Raw genomic sequence first — 5,095 nt, forward strand, 5'->3', positions numbered from 1 at the left:
CTACCTTTTGAAATGATTCTCCTTCCCAAAAGGAAATTCAGAAAACTGATTAATATTTTGTAAGTAGGCTGAACTTTGGCCCAAATGCAATGGCAGTTGCAAATTTAGGCCTGCATCCTGCACTGAATTGCATGAGCAGACCACTATTAGTCTGCCTTTACAGTAAGGTGCAGGCTCAGGGCCTTACCTAACTTTTCTAATGTCTATTGCCATGATATTTAAGACTCAAAATAATACTTTCCACCAAAAGAACACAATTTGCTTTGAAATAATAATACTTTAAATTTCACAACACAACTGAGAGGTAGGTAGGTATTAGTGTTCTCATTTTATGGCTAGAGAAACTAAGGCAAGATATTACATTATTTAATACAAAAAAAGTTTGGTTTTTGAAACAAAGCCATAAATCCTTCCCTAAAATGCCTAGAGAGGAAGCAAAATACAGGACTACGTAGCACTTTAAAGACTAACAAGATGGTTTATTAGGTGATGAGCTTTCGTGGGCCAGACCCACTTAGCTCATCACCTAATAAACCATCTTGTTAGTCTTTAAAGTGCTACATAGTCCTGTATTTTGTTTCAGCTACACCAGACTAACACGGCTACATTTCTATCACTAGAAAGGAAGGATACTGATAGAAATCTGTATTATATGCTTAGCTCTGTTCCCCAAAGTGGCTCAGGAGAAATGTGAGGCTTTGACACAAAACCAAGATTCTTTTTAAAATCTTTCCCTGAGTTCCACTCAAATGAAGCTTAAAGGAACAAGTCAACCAGAGCCACAAAGATTTTCATTCTATTGAAAACTGAAAATGAAATGTAGAAGGCACAAATCCAGGCAATCTGAAACTAAAAGGAAGTTTGCTGTGTCTTCTTCCAAAAGCTTGTGAGTTTAGCTCAGTTCTAATAATAGAGCTTTTCAGCTTGCTTTTTAATATTTAATTATTTTGTTTTTATTGAGTTATATTTTAACTGTTCCACACCCTGAATGCCTTGGCATTGAACCTGGTGTAATAAATAAATGAAGATTGCATATATATATATGCAATGCTTTTTTGAAAGAGACATACATGTTTTTAAAAAGCATTTTGTATCTGTAAGCACAAGTCACAGCAAAGTCCAGGCTCATGGCATGGAATGTGCTTCATGTACTGTAACTGAGTCAGAAGAATAATAGTTTCTTAATGAGGACTCTGGCACTGAGTATGAACTACTGAAATCTCTCATTATGACATTATAAATACTGAAGTCTGAGGCAGAAGAAGCTTCCACACATCCTTGTCGGATAGATTGATGCAAAGGTGGTAAGAGATGGCATATTACTATGGGTGGTAAGAGTGGGAGGATTACTAGCTGCTTTTTTATATTATGGATGCACTCTACAACAACTCTGAATTGTAAGCTTAAAAAAGAATTCCAATCCAAAACACGAGAATACTCAAAAAAGGAATAATAGATAAATTGACCGAGTAAATTATTTTTTAAATCTTCCCTGAAGTTACGGGACAGAAAGTATTGCCCTAGTCCGCCCAGTGAGCGCATAAACAGTCTTTCTATGGCAGTGGTCCCCAACACGGTGCCCGCGGGCACCTTGGCGCCCACGGGGGCATTTGTGTGTGCCCGCCAAGTGCTCGGGGCTGGCCCCGCCCCGGGCACGTGGCGCATGCACGGTGCCGGAGCCGGCCCCGGGCGCATGGTTCACAGGGAGCGCCAGCCCTGGGAGCGCGGCGAATTGTCCGCCCACGCCCCGGGTGCACGGCTATGGGGAGCGTCGGTCCCGGGAGCGCGGCGAATTGGCCGCCCGTGCCCTGGGTGCACGGCTATGGGGGACGCCGGCCCCAGGAGCGCAGCGTAGTGGCCGCCCCGGCCCCCAGGCACGCGGCTGTGGGGAGTGACGTCCCCGGGAGCACAGCAAATTGGCATCCCTGCCCCCGGACACGCAGCTATTCGGGGAGAGGTGCCCGCTCTGGGCGCGCGGCTATGGGGGGGGTGCTGGCCCTGGGCACGCGGCTTTGCAGGACGCTGGCCCCAGGCTTGCTGCAAATGGGCGGCCCCGCCCATGGTCACGCAGCGCATAAGGTTGCTGGCCCCAGGCACGTGGCTCATGGGGGTGTGGCGTATGCGCGGCTCCGCCCTCGGGTGCGCGAGTGTCCCCGCCCTCTGGCGCCCAGCAGGTGAACGGCCACGACCCCTGGCACCCGGCAGCTTCAAATGGTTGGGGACCACTGATCTAGAGGCTCTTGCTGAATCCACACAGTGGATTATGACTGTGGCCTATATGCCAATCTATATTTGGCCTATATGCCAAGGGAGTCCGATGCATGTGAAGAGAACAGATAATCAATGTAGATTCACCGTGCAAATCTGTTATGAGAATTTTGTTAATGTGCATGACAGTGCATTGAACTGACAGCAGCTGCATTTATAACTTTCAATAAGTTCACTCCACAAAATCTCACTGTGCAATATTGCATGTTTTTATGCATTTGCAACCTCCATATCTGATGGCTTGATTCATAACTCAGATATTTGAAATGGTGCCTGGCTGAGAACAAAGCCATGCAAATTGTCATCTCAGAGTGTTTAAAAATGTCTGCAGACAGCTTCATTATTTGTACAGTGTCAATCATTTTTTAAACTCCTGACAAGGTCTAATCTAGAAAACAGATTTTTTTAAGATAGGGCCTTTTAATGTTTTGAAACAAAAGCAACGTGTTTCTTAATCTTACTGTGTAGCATCACTATCTTTATGCAGAAAAGTGTGCCAGTGAAATAAGGGGACTTAAGTCCTTTTTCACATTGGTGAGAATTAGATGTAACTCTACTGAAGTCAGTAGAGTTACACTGAGGTCAAGTCAATGCAATTGTTTCTGAAAGCAGCATAAACAATTGCACACAGTAAGATTAATAAGCACATTACTTTTGTTTCAAAATATTAAAGGTAACCAATGGCAGAATCTGGCCATAGAACTGGCATACTAACCACATGAGGATATTGCAGTGTAGGGCATCCTCAGATGATCAAGATCAAGTATTTGTGGATCCTTTACACCAACTCCTTCCTAGCACAGATATCCTGGCCAGGGAACTGAGCATCCTTATGCCTTGCTTTCCCCCAGCTGTCCATATCAGCCATAGGCATCTCTAAGTTATGTCAGGGGTCTGGCCTAGCATACAGAAGCCCAGGATCAGGGAGGCACAGAAGCTACCACCTTTGCACTCCTGCTAAACTATGCTGTGCTTTCCTTAATTGTAACCAAGGATCTGGGCATAAGAATTGTTTGTTCAAGATTAATCCAGTTTAATCAGTAACATATCAAGAAACCAGGTCATGGGTAATATTACCTAGTGATCAGAGCAGGAGTCAAATGCAGAGGTACTCTCCAAATGCCAGAATCAAGGGTCAAAGCAGAGTCAGAGCGAAGAATAAAGAGGTCCGAGCCAAATTTATGCAGAGTCCAGGAGGAGGGCTCGTTCTGAGGTGGGAACAGGAGGACTAGAGCAAGGCCAGGTGGAGGCTGGGGTCAACGCTAGGTACGGGACAGAAGCAAGGCAGGCACCAGCAGACAGACTCCACCACATGTACACAGAATTGCAGGGCTTAAGAATAGGTCTACTAGCTTCCTCAGCCATTCGGGAGAGGCAGTCTATCTATCAGCCAGCCAAGTTAATATGGCACAGCTTGTTAGGGTGGCAGGAGACTGAGCAGGTGCAACTGCTGGGCCTTAGTCCTGCAGTAGAAGAAAAGGTACTATAGACTTCAGACTCACAAATATATTTCAAAAAACATGGAACCAACGCAGCGCAAATCAAACCTATGCAATTCAAATGTTGTGGTTGTTTGTTGTATTCTTTCTTCTTACCCCATGATTAAAGTAGCTTATTGCAAAAAAACACACAGTACTTTTACACTACCATAACTTCATTGGAATTACTCCCAATTTACACAAGAGGAAGCAAGAGCAGAATTAGGCTCTCCCAATGTGAAAGCCTGTAAGTCAGTGCCTGCATCTTATTTCATGTCAGCAAACCACCAAGTATATCTATGCTGCTACAGAATATTAGTAACAATAACAAAACTATTTCTGAAAAGAAATTCTTCAGCTTCAAAACTCACCTGCAAAATCCTCACTGCAGGAGTCCCCAGGCCAGAGGCAAAAATCAGTGGTATTACTACAGATTTATATCCTACTAATTGAGATCACACTCTGGCCTCATGTTTCCTTGCAACAATCAGAAACACAAAACCTGTAGAAGAGAAGTATTGCAATCAACATTATTTTAAAACTACAATTAAAGCCTCAGGAAGACGTGCTAAGCATCTTCCACCAGGCAACAAAGATGGGCTGACTAGAAGCAGCAGCACCAGTGTGATTCAGACAGTCAAAAAAGACAATCACTTGGCAAATTAAAAGTTTAAATGTGATCCAGCAATATAGCAACTAAAGAACTTATTTCATTTAAGAAAATAAGTGAATGAAAATGTTTCCTTTGAGTTTTCAAAGTTGAAAAACATTAACTCAACATCCATTGGTAAAATCTATGTAAAGGGAAGAAAAAGTGGGGGGTACGGTCTTTAAATTGCCTGAAAATGGTGAAATGATTTGGGTGAGAATACAAGAAATGAAAAATAAATGAGGTACTGAAATACCACATTGTTGGATGTGATATGAAAACAATAGAAATAATTGCTGCCACCTACATCCAGCTGTTACAAAGTTGGATAATCCTAGTTCTGTCTACTGCAGGGTTTGAAATGAAGAGATCCTGTACTGCGGAGAAATCTTATAGATACATCTGCTCAATGACAAGCATAGTTAACGATACTAGGTCAGAAGCATAGCCATATCTCTGGCATTCTGCTTCCAAAAGGGTATATCACTCTTCAAAGGATGGCTTCCTCTTTTTCCAGAAACACATCTGGACAATGGTGAATACTGTTACATGAGGAAAGCAGATTCTTTCCAAGCTCAAGCAGATAACCAGTTTATAGAAGCATGAGGCTTAGCTGTCCCATAATGACAGATATCATATTACTGGTCATAAAATTATGCAGGATCTTTTAAAGATGTTGTTAACTATTTGACTTTCTTCA

The sequence above is a fragment of the Pelodiscus sinensis genome, chromosome 4, assembly GCF_052426305.1.
Source record: "Pelodiscus sinensis isolate ZL-2025 chromosome 4, ASM5242630v1, whole genome shotgun sequence".
Classification (NCBI taxonomy): Eukaryota; Metazoa; Chordata; order Testudines; family Trionychidae; genus Pelodiscus; species Pelodiscus sinensis.